The following is a 20,983-nucleotide window of genomic DNA, read 5'->3' on the forward strand; positions in this document are numbered from 1 at the left end:
GCTGCAAATATTGCTCTTTGCTGTCAGCACTATAGTTCTGTTAAAAGAGGCACCTCAGCCATACCAAAGAAAGATTTATCCGTGTGTAAAAGCAGTCTGATGTTCTCCAAAGAAAACACTGGTCTACTGGTTTTGGGGCTTTTTATTTGTTAAACTCAGAGAACATACTGTTACTGCTGTGAAGGAAACACAGATAAATTTTCACTATATTTAAGCACACAAAAAATCCAAACTCGAGCTATCTTCAACTATGCTAACTATTCTAGCATGGGTGCCTTACACGAAAATTTAATAACAGAGCATCTGAACTACTAGTGACACTTGTTTTCAATACATTGGTTTTGACTTCAAAAGCTGAGTGAAACAGTAACATGAGTCTCATGACTCGAAGGGGGATATTTTGAGCCTTTTCACCACTTACTTGGGATTCTTATCCAATAAGAAGTTTTGTCTGCTTCAGACAAAATTTTAGCCATATGAAGCCAATGATCTTTAATGTAAAAAATTTCAGCCAGCGCAGTCATTTGTATGATGACTAGAATAAAATAGAAGTTAGGATGTCATATCTGGCCCTGTTCTGATATTTGCTTTAATTGCTTCCATTCTGTTGCATTTGAATTTAGGAAACTCGTTAGCTTGCTAGTTTACTGTCACTCACTGACTAAAAAAAAAAAAGAATCATTATTTCAATCACTTTAAAGATATCTTGCTCTGCAAAATATTTAGTTTAGAAATACTAAAAAACTCCTCTTATATCTTGACAGGACATGAACATTTGTTGGACTGCCATATCCTGCAGAAATGCAGTGAGGCTTGTCTTTCATTGATCTCTGCTCAGAGGTACCCAGGACGATGGTCAAAAAACTGTGCCATGTATACTTTGAGGTAAGATGCTTCCAAATTCTGCAGTGTCAGAAATACTTAAATATGGATTCATGATTTGAAACCAAAGTACCACACCTTTTCTGCTGAATCTCTGAATGATTTTCGTATTTTCACATTTAGCTTTTCTCAGGAAACAAATACTTAATTCAGTGAGAAATTGCATTAACTGAAGAGTCTGAAGGTGATCAACTCACAAATTCGTGTATATAATAACAGCTGTCTGAAAAGAGCACTTAACTCATACACCTGTATAAATTAGAAAAAAACCAGATTCTAACTTAGGTCTGTAGCTTCCTATTAGATGTTCTGACAAATGGACTACGAAAAAGAAACATTAAAACAAAGTTGCACAAGATAATTCAGCTCAAATTTGCAAATAGATCCAAATAATATATTGCTTGGACATAAAACTGGCACATAAAATATTCGACAATATATTTTACACAGATTTACATATAGCAATACTTGGTATATAATTCTCAAATAACGGTGTTGGTGGGTGTTTTTGCAGCTTCTGAGGGCTTTAGGTGAGCGGTTTTTCTGTTGTACTTTCTTTTCTCTTGAGTTGTTTCCCCTCTTACTCAACTATATGGCCCTGGACTTTGTCTAAAAGTTTGTTTGCGGGTTTCTCTGGAAGTGTAGACACTGTCTGCAAGTACACATGAGAGCATGGTACAGAACATCCTTCATTACAGAACCGTTGTTTGCTTGCTGTGCAGATATAGTTAATAAACAGGCATGAAAGTCTTCTCTCCCACCCACAACTCTATTAGCCTAGTTTCTTAAATAGCACTTAGGTGGGATTATTACTATTTTAAAGTACCATAGACAGTATTAGACAATGTATAGACACAATGGAGGGCATGATCCTTTTCCACGGGTAGATTGAGTCATGATAAAGTAGGTGGTTGTTTTGATTAGCAAGAGCAACATGAGCAGCAGCAAAAATGGCTGGGTATCCTACACAGACTATAAAGCACACCATGGAGAGGAATAACCCTTGATCAAACCTAAATGCCTGAGCTGATTAGAGCTGCATTAACAACAGCTGATGAGTAAGCAGCCTTTCAGGCTGACTAATGTGTTGTGCAAACATATAGGAGGAAGAGAAAAGTTCTGTGGAGGGTTGAGATGTTCTTATAAAAGCACTTGCTATCAGAAAGTCTTATTTTTAATCACAAAGAGTCCATGACTTTACACTAAAATTCAATAGTTTCATACAGATGGCTTTTTTAATCTTCATAAACATGAAGAAGAACATAATTCAAACCCATAACCATTACTGCGTCAAGGTGGGCACATATAAATGTTCCACTTTCTTTTCTTAAAGAGATGGAAGAAAAAGGATATTGAATGTTAACACTCATGAACTAGCTGAAGATATACAGAAAGTAAAAGTTAGCTGTAAAATGGCTACTTCAGGGATGTAACACTTCTATTGTGCAAAATATAAAGGGCAATTACTAAATATTTCTGGAAAAAAATAGTAGGAATAACCCTTTGAGATTGAAGGGTAAGTACATAACAGGCAATTACCGGAAGAGAGTGCAGATGAAATAGTTTTGAGATACAAGATTCTGCTAGATTTTATTTCCAAACTGATCCACGGAAGATTGTTTGTAAGCAATTTTCCCCTACTTTTGTAGTTTTTTTATACCTTCAATAAGAATAATTATGTAAGGCTCTCTTCCCTTATTGAATCATTTTAGAGTATAAAAACACATGATTTAGTGCACTGTATCAAACATATCAAATTTATTTCAGTTTGGTATCTTATTTTCTAATAAGATTGTGGATGATACAGTTTCCATTAAAAAATAGGGCTTTTAAACTAATCATCCACCTCAACTGTATTTGCAGAGAAGTTCCCAAATGTGAACAGTGCTGTATTATATTTTACCACACACATTGCAGAAGTACTTTATAGACTTCCTTTTAAGCCAAATCCACACAATTCAACACAAAAGAATGAATCTCTCCAGGAGTTCAGTAGACAGAAATATGTTGGATGTTTGAAACCTTTTACTCCTATTGAAAGCACTAACACAGAAGAAAACTTGCATATATCAACATCGTGTATGGATTACTGCCTGTTTATAGATTATACGTATGTTAAAATGGTCCTTTAACACTGAAAATAATGTTGTAAACCATACACTTACATTGTAAATTCCCCTGTTCTGAGACTTCAAGTTGAATCTAGGTCAAATCACACCACCATTATTGTCACCCTTTCCCAAGCTAGGAGGACTGTGAAATTAAAACAGCTAATACCATGTTGTTCAAAAACACTCCAGAAAGTTGTTGAGGTAAATTCACGATTCCTGTAACCTACTACAACCAGTTTTAAATTAGCCACTTTTAAGTCCATTGCCTTGAAGTAAGATGTGCCAGAGCCAGACGTGAACCTTCAGTTCTTCCTATTTTGAATATTTAATTATTGATCTTGTCTTCACAAATACAGCAGTATCTAGTGACTCATCTAAGTTCGCTAGAATAAAGATAGTAATAAGCATGTTACCAATAACAATCACTCTTTTTTTTCCAGCCTAGAGAAAGTACAGCTTGTTTAAGCTATATGGTTTTGTTCAGGTTTTGTTTCTCTTTGTGTGGAAGAGAGACTTGCTGTGTCTGAAAAGTGATTACTGAGGAAATTAACTGGAAGACGCTGTACTTAGTTAGCTCTCAAATATTTAAGCCAGCAGTTAATAATTTACATTGCATGGGTCAGGAATATCCATTGCAGATTTTGGTGAAAGAATAAGCCTAAAGTTCCTCAAACCCATCTGGCAGTGACCTTTCCTACAGAATTCATAAGAAAAATAAAGAATAAACCTATGATGGAATTAATAGTTTTTCTCAGAAACTGCTTATCAATTAATACAAAGTGTTTTCCAGAATATTCTGAAAAATGGCACAAAACATCCTCTGCTTTTATAGGAATTACTGAGATCTGGCTTCAGGAACTGGTGTCTAGCACAGATCATCTCTTAAATAAATCAAAGGTAAAGGTAAGAATTTATATTATTGGTCCTAGAAAAATTGTTCCCTTGTTTTTATGGAGTATTTATAAAAACAGAATCTGTACATTTATTATCCATAAAATGAAAGTTGCTCTTACATCACTCAGCATGCTTATATGATGTAGATACTGTGATAGTGCCTTTGCACAGTAGAAAGTAAGTGAATAATTACGACTTCTCAGTCAGAAAATAAGCATTCGCGTATCAGCTGTCAGAAAGTGGGTCTGAACTTTCATGTGATTAAGAGTACACTGGATTAGACAATTTTTTTTAAAAGAGAGACAGTTTTTCCATCTAGAAGTTTATAGATTATATGTATATTAATACACATGCATGTACAAAGCTAAAAAACAACAACTAAGAGGAGCTGTAGAAGTAATAACTGTAGGATGACATCGGAGAAGAGTCCAAACACAGATGATTACAGTTTGTATTTATTCTCAAGGAAATATCACAAGGCAGCCCATCTGATGCTGAGGAAATAATATATTTGGAAATTAACATACACTACATTTAAAAAGTTCATCCAACCTGTCAGAAATAGAAATATTCTACATAGGAAGTCTAGAGGCTGCAATTTATGTCCAATCTCTGCCATCTCAGTGGCTCTACTCCCTTCTTTTTGCTGAAGTGCCTGGCAAAGGTAATCACAGCCATTTCAGCTGTAGACAGATAGATGCAACCAGGACATCTACTGCTAAAGGCAATAAAATTCCCTTTTGTGCAGTTCCAACTATTTCATGTTCTTCCTAACCCCTTATTTGGTATCTTTTTGGTTTTGTATTAAGTTCAGTTACTCACTATCTGCTGTCAGACTGATGCGAGAGCAATGACGTATTTATGTTGTTATCTGAACAACTGCAGCAGCAAGGAGCTGCAATTAGGGAAGTCGTTACGTTTGCCACCATACCCACACAACAGGGAGGATGATTCCTGCTTCAGTTTATGACCTCTCTTTGTTTCCTCTCCTGCAAACAGTTCACCTCTGCACCAAATCTACACGTCACTCGACAGTTCCTTTCATTTCTTTAATTTTATTTTTCCCATACAGAAATATCTTCCTCTGAAACTTTCTTCACACTTTTATTTCAACAGACATAATGCATGTATTGCTAATGCAAAAATTAAATGCAGAAAACAACTTCAAAAATATAGAAAAATATTGGAACTTTTTAATCTTTAAAGTTGAGGTTTTGTTTTTTCAGTAAAAATAAATTTAAAGGTATTTTCCTGAGTTTTTTCATTAAATACTATCACTTTCCAATTCTCTTCCTTTCTTTTAAAAAATAGAAATAATAATTTTTAATTAAGATTATGGAAATGTTTGTGTGCACAAAGCCACTATTATTAGCTTTATAGTATTTATGATTGGCATCATAACTGATTTACTCCATTATGTTTATTTTGCACACCTTTAAGGATGAGGAACCTGTCTTTCTATCTATTGTGAGTAGGCAGTATCTCTTCCGAAATAAATTAGACTACTTACAGGCTTACCTACTGAATTTATTTCTTCATTAAATATTTTACAAACACACTGAAATTTTCCTGAACACCCCAACAACAGCAAAAAAACCCAACCAACAAAAAAACCCCAACCACAAGAAGTAGGCAATGTTATTTTAGATATGCATAATTTAGTCCTGATCAGTAGTCCAAGGTACAGCACAACAAAATTTCAATAAACAAATGAAAGGTACAGTTAAAATCATTACTTCCTCAGTCTTCATGTTGGTAAAATCAACCCAGAAGTGATTTTTTTGCAACAGTTTTCAGTACATAAGAAATAACCTTAACAGAATTGTAAAGTACATAATGCTAGCTATGTTTCATGAAAAATGTTAGGCCTTCTGATCATTTAACATATGATAATAAGGGTACATTTTGGAACATGCCACTGCTATCTTGGGTATTTTAATAATGGCTTCCTCAACTGTGTAGCTTGTTAAAATTCTGTTAAACACTATCACAGAAGTTAGAAAAAAGAAGTCTATTTCTGCCACAAAGATTTCCAGAAAAAAATTACTAACAGAAAATTTCAGGGGAAATTACACATAAAAATAATTCAAAAAAACTTAAAGTGGCTTTATAATGAACAAACTCCATGTTTACTCAGTGACACTAAACATCAACTAAGGTCATCTTGGACTATTCATCTAAGAAAGATCCTTGAATCTGGTCCAAAACACTTTTACAAGTGACAGTGCATTCATAAATTTGAGTTTTATGGATCTTAGAATGAAGAATAAGTTTGAGCAATTTAGTATCATACACTGCATTTCCAAAATGATAAGTAGGTCATATTTTAACAGCATGGTAATAAAAAGCATGCCTTTTATCTTGTGAGCAGAGGACGCTGCACTAACATCTATATATCTTGAGCTCAGCTTCAGTGCTGTCATAATATCACTCAAATTTTATATATATGTATGTATTTTTACATACATCATCTACCCGGCTAAATGTGTAGTGGATGGCTAGTTTATAGTAAAGAGTATCCTCTACAAAGTAACAATGCATAGCCAGCTGCATCATTCCAGAAGCCCACTATTACTCTAGCTGGAGAAATAGTACCTGACCTCATGACAGCCACATTGAAAAATTTAATCTCTGTACATTGAAAATTCGGAATTGTCCCTCATTTCACTGTGTACATGTTCAAGGATCAGCATGTACTCAAGAGCTTTGTTGGGTCAAGGCCCAAGTGCTCAGTATCATGAAGCACCATATACCATGCTACACTATGAGATCACTTGCAGCAGCCTCATCACTCCTCCCTGACTGCAGAGTGAGTCCTTGCAACAAAAGTTGTTTTGCGTTAATGTTTTCTGATGTTTACAGCCACATCTCTCTGCCTTTCTTTGTTTATTTTGCTAATTAAGTTTATTTGGCTTAGGAAGTTGCAAAAGCTATTCTCAAATAACTGAAGCTTGCTGGTCTGTTTCCAGACATGAAACAATAAATTTTATGTTTTCTTCTTTTGATTGTGAAGATGGATATAATATTTTAAATCAATACTTTAGGACTATCTGCAAACTAGATGCCTTATCCAAACTCTGCTTAATCTTTCAAAGGAGTGTCTACCCTTTTTTTTCAATAGCAACAAGCTCATTGGGTTCAAAGCTGTAATAATGAAGGGTATAATAGCTTGGTTTATTCAGCTTTATAATCCTCTAAGGCGATGCTGACTGAAGGTTGAATAAACATTGGGTTTATGATATTGATATACTCTCAGGAGATTAAAAAAATGGGATAAAATCTTCCAAAAACTAATAAGATATTAATATGCAAGAAAAAAAAGCAAATACTTTTTTAAATTCTTCAAGATCAAATTAGAATTCTGACTTAACCCCTTAAATATAGGAAAATACAAAAGGGACACAAATGGGAAGGTCTGTTTTCTAGGTAATTACTAATTACTTAGTTCAAGATAGTCTCGATAGTCTCACTGATAGTCTTAAGATATTACTGTGCTATGAGATAATGGTTTATCGCTGCAAGATGTGAACATTCAGAGCTCTTTGAAAATTGCTTATCCATAATGATTATGCAGCATCTAGGGTACTGCAGTATAAATTATTGGGTTCATTCATCTGAACTAAAGCACAGCTTTAAGTAATCGTTTTATACATAGCTGTGTGACACCAGCTGAGCCCAACTGCCTTCAGTCACTACTTTTAACATTAGCACTTAAGCCATTTTAAGCAAGCTAAGACATTCAGAAAATAAACTTTATCTGAACCCTCTATTGCTCCTAGGAAAACGTCATTTGAATTTTAATACTCTCATTCACAGACTGTCTAGATACACTCAATTTCATTTCATAGCTCTGTGGTCTGTATCAGACTTCTCTAGCCACCGCTATTTACTGCAAAAATGGAGCCTCGAAGCATCATACATGTATCTTAATCAAATCATTGATAAATACACCAAAATAGTCAGTTTTCCACAGTTCCAAAGCCTAGCAAAAACTTTCTGCCATGTCTTTTGTAGTTCTGTTTTTATCAAGACACTCACATTGTTTTTGTTGTTGAGAGACATGAGCAATACATTGGCACAGGGCACTGTTATCAAAGCAGTCACAGCTTACTTGCATTTCTCCATGCTTGGATACATTAGGCAATCCTGTTTATCCTCACTTTTGAGCAAGACAGAACTGGAGCTCTGCTTAAAACTACTCCTGGACCAGAATTTAGCATCTTGGTTTCAAATGTTGAGATTTACCCTGCAACTTTTTCTATACATGTTCACCAACATGTAATCTTTTTTTCTTTGGGTTTGTTAAGTTAGCTTGAAACTTAGAAAAAAATTCCATTATCATTCCTACCACAGCTTTGTACCAATCTTGCCACCCAGAAGTACAAATTTGGCACATCTACTCTACATTATTCATAAAATATGATACAGGGTTTTTATCAGCTTGACACCTTTGTTTTGTCTTTTAAAATTCATGATGCCATGCCAAAATTAACCCTGAAACCTTTTAAAAGCATTTAAGCACACAGACTGTATTTATCATTGACATATTGAATGGCCACAGAGTTGATTCAAGAATTCAAATACATGTAAAAATATATATATTTTTGAATTCTAGCAGAAATAAGTTTACAACTCAAGGTTACCCTAGAAAGAATGGATCTAGTATCTGTAATGTATAAAAATAAGAATCTTTCTGAGATTCTTACCTGAGTATCTTCCATTCTAGAGTGTCCAATCAGCACCAGTTCCACGTAACAAAGACTAAAGAAGAAAATGGATCATGCAAGTGGCCATATGATGGAGGAACTATGGCCTCTGGGAGCTTCAGTCTGCAAGGGCTCCAGTCATCTTCACATCTTCAAAACTCTGAAAACAATTGCAAAATTTTGAGATCTTTAATGTTTTATCTCGATTCTTATAACAAAATTCACCTTCCAAAGGCCATAAATTCTCCTAAACCCCCACTATCAAGACTTTAAACTCACTACCCACTTTCAAATCTGTCTGAAGGCAAACAGTCTGCTTTGTAATGGTAGAATTTACGATGGATCAACTGTAGTTTGCCCCTACCACTCTGCACTGGAATAGGCACCATCTCTTCTTCCACAGCCAATGTAAGTAATACACCCTGTAGTCTAGTCATTTTGACAATACCAAAATAATGTGGTGAAGCCTGGATCCAAGTCTGCACATCCACATGTTCCATTACTTAATAGATACAGGCATGACCAGAAACTTTGAGATACCTTGTAAGGCACAGATATGACCCGGAAGCCCCTGGGTATTACACCATTTACTAAAATGACTTTTTCACTTTAGTCATTAAATTTTGGTTTGTGAACCTTCTTTTTAATAGTAAATAGTTTCTCAATCATTTAAATCTGACTTGACCACACTTGATGGGCTTCTGGTCTCTTCCTATTCCTTGACCTCAGAGGTCTGCCCAGTCAGAAATGAGAACTTTTTGAGAGAGCAGAATTATTAAAATACAGCAGAATATACTACTGTTCCTCTATTACTTCCCCTTTTTGCTTTTCAAGAACAATTATCCTAACAAGATTTGACATACAACTTGGTGAAGTAAACAGGCATCTTTCCATTAACTTCAGAAAGCTTTAGATAAGATTTATAAAAAACAACAGGGATCAGATCATAGAATCATAGAATAGTTTGAGTTGGAAGGGACATTAAATATCATCTAGTTCCACCCCCATTGCCCTTCCATGGGCAGGGACATCCCACTAGTTCAGGCTGCTCAAGGCCCCATTCAACCCGGCCTTGAGCACCTCCAGGGATGGGGCAGCCACAGCTTCCGTGGGCAACCTGTGCCAGTGCCTCACCACTCACCATGAAGAAATTCCTCCTTTTGTCTAGTCTAAATCTGCCACCCTCCAATTTATAGCCACTTCTGCTAGTCCTATCACTACAAGCCTTTGTAAAAAGTCCTCCAACAGATTTCTTGTAGCCCCTTCATGTACTGGAAGGTTGCTACAAGGTCTCCTTGGAGCCTTCTCTTCTCCAGGCTGAACAACCCCAACTCTCTCAGCCTGTCCTTATACCAGAGGTGCTCCAGTCCACTGGTCATCTCTGTAGCTTTCTCTGGGCCCATTCCAACAGCTCCATATCCTTCTTATGTTGAAGATTCCAGAACTGGACACAATACTCCAGATGAGGTCTCACAAGAGAGGAATAGAAGGGCAGAATCACCTCCCTTGACCTGCTGGACACACTTCTTTTGAAGCAGCCCAGGACACAGTTCGCCTTCTGGGCTGCGAGTGCACATTGCTGGCTCATACCAAGCTTCTCATCAATCAGCACCCCTAAGTCCTTCTCCGCAGGGCTGCTCTTAATCACATCATCCCCTATCCTGTATCGAAAGCAGTGATTGCCCCGACCCAGGTGTAAGACCTTGCACTTGGTGTTGTTGAACCTCATGATGCCCTCACAGGCCCAATTCTTCAGCTTGTCCAGGTCCCTCTGGATGACATCCCTTCCTCTCAAGTGTGGCAACTGCACCACTCAGCTTGATGTCATCAGATGGTAATGATGAGCTTCTTTATTATGTTTGTATTAATCATTACCAGATAAAAATATCATAAATATTATTTCAGTGTTACAGGGATAAACTCATTTGATTTGACTATTATGGAAATAATTCTAGATTCTGGTTATGAAAGATATGAATATTAACTGCCCATGAGAACATCTGTTCTCTCTCTGTGATGTTCTTGTTCCAACTGCTGGTGAACGCTACATATCAAACCCCACACATATTTATAAGGCCTTGTTATATATACAAAGGATATTTTTGAAAAATATTCACTGTTAGTGACACTGTGATTAGAAGGATGAAATCTTTTTTAGAACTTTGTTTGCAAAAGGCTCTCTAAATAGGACTGGAATCAATCCATGGCTTTTTTAGGTTGTTAGGCCTTTGATATAGATCTTTGGGTTTTTAGATGGAAGAAAACACTTTTTCATGATATGTGATATTCTATTAAAAATAAAATTTTTATCTGTGGATCTCTCTGTTTACAATAAAGGAAACAGGTAAATGAAGAAGAGGATGTAAATATGAAATCAAAGATTTAAAAATTTTTTCTCTATTGAATAATGCTTTACTCATCCACACTTAAGAATCTTTGGTCTCTCAATATGTTTTTAGGGAGATAATTGAATGCCCAGTGTTATAAATGGTGGGCTTTTCTCTTTGAGAATGAATTCCACAGTTTCATTCTGGCAGTGCTATTAAGGTGCTATTTGATGTATACCTCTTAGCACAAAGAAGTGGTGTGGCACCTATGAAAGCAGAGTTCAGGAAATATGTGTGATAACAGCTTATTTATCTTTATCCATCCACAAAGTAATAATAAGAAAACAAGGTTTAGAGTACAGTACATTTTGATAGTACAGTACATTGACAGATCAGCTTTCAGTGCAAAGGATCCCCAAGCCCGTTGCAAACAAACTGTAAGCATACGTGTCCCTGAAACCCATTCTAAAACTGCACAACACTTTACAAGAACCATAGAAAATGGACTACCTACTTGAAAATGCAGAAGGAAATAAACATAATGGGCACTCAAACTGGAGGTGTCCAAGACAGTGGAGTTAATGCAGTTTTGGTTTGCTCATTTTGTATCTGGTATTGGGCTAATCTTCTGTGAACAGTTACATGTGCAAAGAATGCAGATCAGCTTTTAAAGGAACAGAATAAAGGAAGTCTAACCGCAGGTCTCAAGCCTTTCTAGAAATAGTACAATACACAAATAAAGAAGGAAAATATTCTGTATGATGTTTGGGTTTAGGATTTTCTTTCACATTGATGGAAAACTGCTGTATGTTTCATGTATGCTCTATAAAAACTGGAATTTGGGAGAAAATTCTGATGCACCCTGCTGAGGATCCTAGCATGACAGAGTTCCTATGTGCTGTGGAGCACTTTCCCCTTGGAGACAGAATGCCAGAGCAGAAAAACTCAGTACAAACTAGAGTCAATCATCTTACACATTTCCTGCCTGCTCAGTTTCATGTGGCCTATCTTAGCCTAAGCTTGAGGGAAAAAAATCTCATCCTGAAGTACTCAAAAGACAGAAGACATGAAGCTGCTTGTTAATCCTATAGACAGAAATTAGGAAGGGACTTCAGAGTGAAGGAGAAGGTTGTTAGAAACTAATTAATTCCTCCCGGCATTTCCCACTCTCCCTCTGAAAATGTCTGTAGCTGGCCCTGTTACCCACTTACTGAATCATGATCGCTGTACTTCCATGAGCTCCTGTCATTGTTGTCATCTACATAGTGATGTAACTAAGAGGACCACACCATATGGTGGCATTGCTGCACTGGGTACTGTTAGCTACAGAAGTGACGTGAATCACGCATATATAGCCATATTTTTAGTATTCAGAATGACAACATAGAACAGATTTTTCCAAAACTCTAAGTTCTCATCAGGGTATCAAAACAAAGTCCAGGTTCTCAAGTTTTCAACTCACAGCTGCTTGTACTGGGACACTAATCAGTAGATTTTTCAGAAGAGTTTTCACACAAAAGTACTATGATCTTTTCATTATGTTAATCTGCTATGACAACAAGTGTTAGGATGTTGCAATTTCCCCATGGAGTAGAGATTTTTATTTCGCATAAATCTAGCAGCTCATGGAGTCATCTGGGCTTGTTCTTCCTCTCCTCATTTAACTCCATGGGCTTTCTGAAGTCTCATTTTAATACGCTGATCTAAGAAAAAAACAATTCCATGTGGAAGATCTTCTAAGGGAGCACAATAACTAATATGATACATCTGTGAGAGAGATTACAAATTCCTGACTGCTAGCTGTGGTTACTTCCCTTAACTGAGTGGTAATTTCTTCCGTAAACATTGTTAAAAAGGGAATTCTGTCTGTCTATACATGCAATTACTACACAAGATTACATATAAACAAGAGAAAAAGAATACACATTAAATAAAATATTTGCCTAGATGGTTCTTTGAAAGTATAGGATTTTACTTACAAATGTACATCTAAGCATAGTCTTCCCTGAATTATCAAAATAAGATTGTGACCCATACAAGCATTGTAAAATTTAGGATAAATTTATAATCCTTAGTAAGAAAGTTGATTTCAGAGTCTATCAATATTTTTCAATATTTATCTGATCTCCTTTACCGTAACATCAGCAACTGGTTACACTACCTATATAATTTGGTCACAGGATGGCTGATGCTTCTGTAACAAAGTGTTACTGGCTTTTGCTGAGGCCTTCCACTAAAAAAATGGATTTTTTCTCTACATGACATGCAGTGACTCCAGTCACTGTTTCTCATTCTGTGACTACTGTGACTTCTTTTTCTCTTGTGTCCTGTGTATACACATAAGCTGTCGCCAGTTTTAGGACAGTCCTGGCACATCACTTGGAATATGGTAGAATCATACAGAACAATTTGGGTTGGAAGGGACCTTTAAATACAATCAAGTTCCAGCCCCCCTAGATTTGAACAATGCCTCATCCAACCTGACCTTGAGCACTATCCTCCTCTTTGAGCCTGCTACTGGCCTTTGTATTATTCTGTAGCTCTTATCTTGACTTAGCTCTTCTGTCCTCTAGTACTGTCTGTTTTGTCTAGTGCTCCCTTGTCAAACACCACAGTCAGTTAATGGTACCCATCCTGCATGTAAATGGCTTGTTTCCCTCTGAAGACATACATGATTTCTCTAAATATCTGTACTTGCTTTCACATTCACTTTTCAGGCATTTCAGTTGGGAGATATCCAGTAATGCAGCCCAGAATTGAAGCCATCTTGTGTGATAGTAATTGAAAATTATCATGATTTTTTTTCCATAAATTTTTCTGATTCTATTTACAAGATAGCCAGGATGTGCCTAATTATGCTTATTTCCCTCCTTTATTTCCTGTTTTATATCTTTTCTCAAGACAACACAGTATTTTTGACAACTGGAGTTCATTTTGAAAATGTGAGTGGAAAAAGTAACACTGAGGTAATGTTATATAAGATGCTTACATAGAATCATAGTATAGTTTGGATTGGAAGGGACCTTAAAGGTCATCTAGTTCCCCTAGCAGTGGGCAGGGACATGTCCCACTGGATCAGGCTGCCCAAGGCCCCATCCAACCTGGCCTGAACACCTCCAGGGATGTTCAAAGCATGAGAAACAATTCTTGAGCAAATCCAAGAACTACCACTGACTTCATCAAGACTTGTGAGACTCAGCATCTGTTAGTCCAGTCCATACATAATAAGTGGCAATGTTTGCAAAGAGTATTGAAAGGACATTTTTAGACCAAAGTCATGAGTAACTCCAATTTCTTCCTTAAAGGAGTGTGAAGACAAAATCTGTAATTTTCCTCCTGCTTTTAGGTATTTCAAAGTGGTAGAACCCTTTAATGTCCAAGCAGCAGAAAAAAAGGAAAACCACACCTTGGATCTTTTTATTTTTATTTTTGAATTAAAACTTATGCAGGTAATAAGCAGTCTAATTTCTTCCAATAGTTCCTGAAAGCAATTTTCATAAACACTAGTTATTGTTTTGTCTTCTTTAACCCATTGTTAGAATCAAGCAGTATTCCTTTTAGTGTTAGTCTTTAATTTGTCCTGAGAACTTTAGGTTCCACAGAAATAGCACTTAGTCACTATGGAATAATAAGGTACATTTCCGGAAAACATTATTCTCTTTTATCTGCAGAATGTGTGTGATTAAAGGCAAGAAAGGTAGTAAATAATTGTCTAGGGAGATTTTATGCATGTATAAATGTGTCTGGGGGAGTGGGAAGAGATTGGTTTAAGAAATAAGACTGTCTTTGTTTAAATCCTATTCTGGGGTTTGCTGCAAATAGAGGAAAAAGTAAAAGTCATTTTTGTCTTCCAGTGATGTGAATGAGTTACTTCATTGCCATCCCTGCAAAACCAGTGGAAAAATTGCAACATTTCATTTGCTAGTATATTTGTGAAAGATGGTCATTGTACCTGTGTGGCTGAAGGTCAGTCCAGTCTGCCTTACTTTAAAACTTATTTCTTACTTTTTTTTCTTATTGTATGAATCCAAATGATTAATAAGATTTAAGAAAACTAGGCACAGAAGCAGCATAAAACATGGGAATTGAGCATATGTGTGCATGTACAGAAACCAAAAATACAGCTACGAGCTTAAAGGCTTGCATATGCAAATGTGCACAAGCTGTGAGTGAGTCCATGCAGGTTTATATTAAAGCACAAAGTATTATATTATACTTATTCCCTGAGAAAGGCTAACTAGAAATGCAGGCTGTGCAGCCTCTGCTCCTTCTGCAGTTCTGTGGATAAGTTATTAGCAGAGCTAATCATATGTAAAAACTCAAAATTCCTCTCTGGCTGTCTGAGACCAGGTTTTCACCAGACACTTCTTACTCCTTTAAGGTATCATGTGGCAGCTACTTTTGTTGACACAAGCCTAGGTTTTTGCATGCCCTTTTTAGCCCCTCTTCTTGTAGCAATTAGAAGCTTCATTTTCCTTAAAAAGGAAATGTCCTATGCTACAAGTATTGTGGAAAAACTAAAAGACCTAACCTAGACAAATTTGAAAACCCTAATGGCAAGACATCAGAGCCATCATATTTGCTTCCACTAAAAATCTCATGACAACTGGCTGTCTGTTTTTGAAATATTTTAGCCTGACTCAAAATATACCTGAAGTTGCTAGTGATGGTCTTACTTGAATTTTTGGATCTCTATATTTTTATTATTTGTGCTGTACAGGCAACTGAATGAGGAACTACTAAAACCTGTCTACACCAATCAGCCACAAAGACAGTCTCTCATAAATTGTGGAAGCTGGATGGAAACCTATTGGCAGGAAGTGAGGACAGTTAATGTGTAAAGGTACTCTTTGTACCATTTACTGCGCCTATCGAGAACATTGTGTTAAATATCACAGATATTTACAGCATGATCAAATAACAGCAAAGCATGACTAATGGTCCCAGAATAGGTAGGACCATTCCATTCCAGTACTTTTCAGATAAATTCTGCTTTTCAGATAAATAAATTTGTTTTATTATGTGGAAATAATCTCTATTCTTGGCTCAAGTTCTGCTAGTAAAGGTTTGACATGGTTATTGAAAAGCAGGAGAAGAAATTTAAAAGTTCAAGAATATTTCTTGAAAGAAATTTCTCTTCAAATGGGGGTAAATTTACAAAATGTAAGAACAGAAGAAATACCGTACTGAGTCAGACCATCAGCCCCTTCAGTTCAGTGCTCTATCTCTAAGAGAAGAAATAAGATGTGCTATTTTGGGAGAGTAATGGTGATTAGCTGCAGTTCCTTCCTCTCAGTGACTTCCAGCATCCAAAAATTTCTGTACTAGTGAAGTTAGAGAGCATACCCCTACCTATTCTTTATATCTGTCTCTAGACCATATTTCCAGAACTTTCCTTATGGATTCATTTACAATCTTGGTGATATTATTTGTTTCCTGTTATAACCTCCTATTGCAAGAGTTTCTAGAAGTACTCTACCCATTGTATAAAAAACTACTTCCATTCTCTGGTTTAAACTTACCTTCTCCTGGCTTCAGTTACAGCTCACTCATCGAGTACACTGGGGTTTGGTGAATACCAGTTCCACATATACTTAATTCATCACCTTGTAGATTTTGGAAACCTTGGTCATGCTTGGTTTTCTCTCCACACTAGAGAGTCCCACACCCCTTAGCATCTCCATCTTCTTTAACTCCATTGACTTTTCTTAGATGCACAGACTGGAAATACACAAAATTCAAGATATAGGCACACCAGATCTTCAATAGTAGCAAAATAATACTTTTTGTTTTATTCTTAATACTATTCCTGATGAAATCACTCTTCTGAGTTGTTCGTGTCATTTCTGAGCTTAGCATCATGTAAACATGATTTGAATTATTATTCCTGCCTTACAGTTATCTATTCTGAAGCTTATCTACTGTTTGTTTTTCATGATTCTTACCACCAGCATAGTATTTAACTTACAAAATAACTTACTGTCATCTGTGAAACTGGAGATTTCACAAGTCATTCTCTTTTCCAGAGAGATCTGTTAAAGATCTCGTCTAAAACTGGTCCTAATACAGATTCATTAATGACCCCTCTACTAACTCTCTACCTCTTCAAAAGTGACAACTGAACCCTATCTATCTAACCATCTTCCAATCTGCAAATAACTTTTTATTCAAACTTATGGCAGCTTAGTTTCCCCAAGAGACTTTCTTAAAACACCTGTCATAAGTTTTTACAAAATTCAAATGTTCTCAGACCACTTGATCCCCTTTATCCATATTTTCATTGACACACTCAGTAAACCAGAACAATCAGAACCCCACCAGGTCAGTGAGACAGGACTTACCCTTACTAGAACCCTACCAATAAATCACCTTTGTTCATGCACTCAGTGACCTATTTATCACAGATTTTCAGGGGTGGAGGCATTGTCTGTGGCATTGTAGGGGGTGGAGAGCAGGTTCACTAGACTGTAGATCCCAGGACCTACACATCCAGACACCTCTTTATGGATGGGATTGCTAAACCACCACTTCTCTGGAGCAATAACCTACCGACCTTTACAAGAAACTCTTCAAATTCTCTTATTCCTCTTAATTTTTTTATTTATTAGTCTACTTGCTATGTATTATAGGCTTTTCTTTCTTTTCCTTTCTGCAGGAGTCCCATTTTTTAACTGCCATTCTTTTCCCCAAGTTAGTAACATTTGCTATGATAGCTTTTCCCTTGAGCCCTGAAGAGATTTCAATTGATGACTTCATTTTCTCCTGGAATTGTAGTACACAGTTTAACTGGGCTTGTAATACTTACTCCAGGCTCTTGCTTGTTCAGCTGTTTCTTACAGGATTTCAGGATTTTTTGATTGGCTGTTTGTATTTTTATCTTTTTCTTACCGTCTTCTTTTTTAATCTAGTGCTTATTCTTGAAACTGAATATCTGTTTGCTGGTACTATTTGTCTTTTTCCCTAATGATACAAAAATTAACTCATGTTAACTCATGTCAAGCTTCTCATAAATCAGCATTCCTAAGTCCTTCTCCGCAGGGCAGCTCTCAATCACATCATCCCCAGTCCTGTACTGAAACTGCACATTGCCCACACCCAGGTGCAGGACCTTGCACTTGGCCTTGTTGAACCTCATGAGGTTCTCACAGGCCCACTTCTCCAGCTTGTCCAGGTCCCTCTGGGTGACATTCTGTCCTTCCCGTGTGGCAGGTGCACCGCTCAGCTTGGTGTCATCTGCAAACTTGCTGAGGATGCATTCAATCTCGCTGTCTACATCACTGATGAAGAAAATAAACTGCGCTGGTCCCCATAGGGACCCCTGAGGGACATCACTTGTCATGGATCTCCATCTGGACACTGAACCATTGACCACAACACTCTGAATATGACCATCCAACCAATTTCTTATTCATCGAACAGTCCACCCATCAAATCCATATCTCTCCTATTTAGAGAGAAGGATGCTGGGGGTGACTTTGTCAAAGGCATTACAGAAATCCAAATGGATCACATCCATTGATTTTCCTGTGTCCACTGCTGTGGTTACCTCATCACAGAAAGCCACTAGGCTGGTCATACAGGACTTGCCCTTGGTGAAGCCTTGCTTGGTATTGCACATGCTACTCAAATGGCAATATAAGCAATCTGATTTGAATTCTCCATTTATCTCAGTTCTTTATTTATTTCCCTCCTGTCCTTTTTAGAGGTGCAAAGAACATTAGCCACATCCTCTTTGAGGACTGCATCAAACCAAGTGCTCCTCAATGCGCACCAGTTTTCCCTCTGTTTCTAGTTTAGAAAATCTTCTATGTTCATTTTAAATTTCAGTACCAGCAGGCAGGCTCCATTTTGGTTAAAGTAAAGCCCATTTTTTCCAAGACACAAAAGTCCCAAAACATTTACCTGTTCCTAGTATAAACAAATTCCCCTCTTCTACAGTTTTGAGTCAACCATGCCTTGAGGCTCTGGACTTCTGCCAATCTCATGCTTTACATTGGAATTGGCAGCATTTCAGAGCAGAGAGTTCATGGAGGCCAGTATCCTGCCCAGCAGTTTGCATTTGCCACAAAGATTGTTTCTCTTGCACTTCCTCATGTCAGTGGTAACAAAACAAGACCGGCAGCTCTTTCCCCAGTCTCAAAGCAACCTATTCAAAGTAAACTAAGACCTTGTGAGGTTTGCTGCCTTTGCACCCCAGAGACAAAATACTTTGTTATCCTCTCCAGTGCTGTAAGCTCAGCTGTCTACATGCCTGTGAAGCAAGTCTCCCATTCCTACCACCTGCTTTTCCCAGTTCTTGAAGACCCCGCAGCGCAGGAGCACCCAGAGCACAGAAAGACATCGTGGCACCAGCTGGATGCTGCATCCTATCTTCCTCTGAGTCTGGTATCCTCGCTCAGCAACATGAGGCTCCAAGTGGAAGCTGGGGTGTCCTCATGGGCCTCATTTGTGAGCCTCTTCGACTCTCCTAACTGCTCCTGTTCAGCTCCTCTCTCTCAACTCATGAGGACAGCCCTGTTCTCTCGGGGCCAGGAGGGTTGTGCGTCATATCCACATGTAAAACCTGACTCCTGGGAAGATACAGTCATCCGGCTGTACACTGCGCAATGGATGAGGGTGTCCCCAGCTCATTGCTGGACTTCTACTTGCACCTTGAGCTTCAAACATGGCTGTTATCTGAAAGCACACAGCAGTTTATCTTCTCTTCTGATTAAATAATGAAGATCATATTCCCCTCTGAATTTATTTCACTCTTATTAAGCTATTAGGCAACAAAGTCAAATCTGGCCTAACTGCAACCTACCCTGCTTACTTGCCTTCCAGGTGCCATCCTGACGTGCCACCAGAATTTCTGAAGGGATTGTCATTACTCACTTCACTTCAGTTCATTTCACTTCAGTTCACTTCACTGTAGTTTAAAGAGGCAAAACTGACACAAAATGCTTTCTCATCCTGATTTTATTGCCCTACTATTCACATGGCTGTGTACATTACTCAACATGTAAAGGATTATTGAATTAAACCTAGAATGTTTCCATCCTTTTTTCCAAATTTTTGCTCTAGTCTTATTTCCTGCATGAATTTATTTTTCCAACAGACTGATTCAAAGCGAAAAAATATCTGATTTGGTTTTAATACATATTGAAAGTATGGATCATAAGAATCTGATTTTTTCATTCCATTTAATTAATTCAGCATTTGATGATTTCTGTGAATTTGTATGGCTCTAACTCAAATGTAACAGATTATTCCTTTAAAACTATCTAAATGGCTTAGACGCTTCATTCATAGCTGCATCCTCAGCTACAACAAATGTATCTTGTCATTACATGACTGCTCCCCACTGAGGATTTGGCTCTGTAATTTTAAATGAAAGGCCTCTTCACCAATGACAGCAAGCCACTTCAGGACACATGAAATCAGCTGTTGGTGAAATATTTTACAAGCCAAAAGAGTGTAGATTGAAGCCTTCACTTTCAGGTATATATAACGGCTCAAAGTTAAGTATCTAGTCAAAATCAGATCTCTAGCCTTACTTTGTAGTAATGGTGACAAATATTCAGGATTAATTGCCTTCTGGAATTGCTGGGTTTAGATGCTTATCTCAGAGAAAAAAAAATGAAAAAGAAACTGGCAATATCTTCAGACCTGTTAGAGCAATATAAGAAATGAAGAGAGCTAACAATAGCATGCTAGAGATGATATCTGTAAATAGAGAGAACTGCTGTGGGGAATTCAGACAATGGAAAAGAACAAGAAAAGATGAGGTTCTAAATATAATCTTCAGATCATCAAATCATGCCTATAACAAATTTCTTTCTTAAAGGACCATGCCAGTCTACACCACACGTGGCTAGAGCATGCCAGGAGAAGGGGGCACGACCCAAGGAAATGATAGAATTTTGTAATAATGTGGCACAATTACAAATTATCATTTTTCAAGAGCCACCCTATGCATGTCATTGGGCACTGGAACAGGCTGCCCAGGGAGGGGGTTGAGTCACCTTCCCTGGAGGGGTTTAAGGGACAGGTAGATGAGGTGCTGAGGGACATGGTTTAGTGA

At 37.3% G+C, this 20,983-nt stretch overlaps 1 protein-coding gene across 2 annotated transcripts in view; it reads right to left on the minus strand.

Annotated features, from left to right (window-relative positions):
- Positions 1–683: 683 nt before the first annotated feature.
- ZNF518B (zinc finger protein 518B) overlaps positions 684–20,983 on the minus strand; it is a 307,008-nt gene continuing 286,708 nt past the window's right edge. For both annotated transcript variants that reach the window (XM_069856326.1, XM_069856327.1), the window contains one exon: positions 684–693. The gene's annotated coding sequence lies outside the window, so the exon portion shown is untranslated. The remainder of the gene's footprint in view (positions 694–20,983) is intronic.

The sequence above is a fragment of the Phaenicophaeus curvirostris genome, chromosome 4 (genome assembly GCF_032191515.1).
Source record: "Phaenicophaeus curvirostris isolate KB17595 chromosome 4, BPBGC_Pcur_1.0, whole genome shotgun sequence".
NCBI classification, from domain to species: Eukaryota; Metazoa; Chordata; class Aves; order Cuculiformes; family Cuculidae; genus Phaenicophaeus; species Phaenicophaeus curvirostris.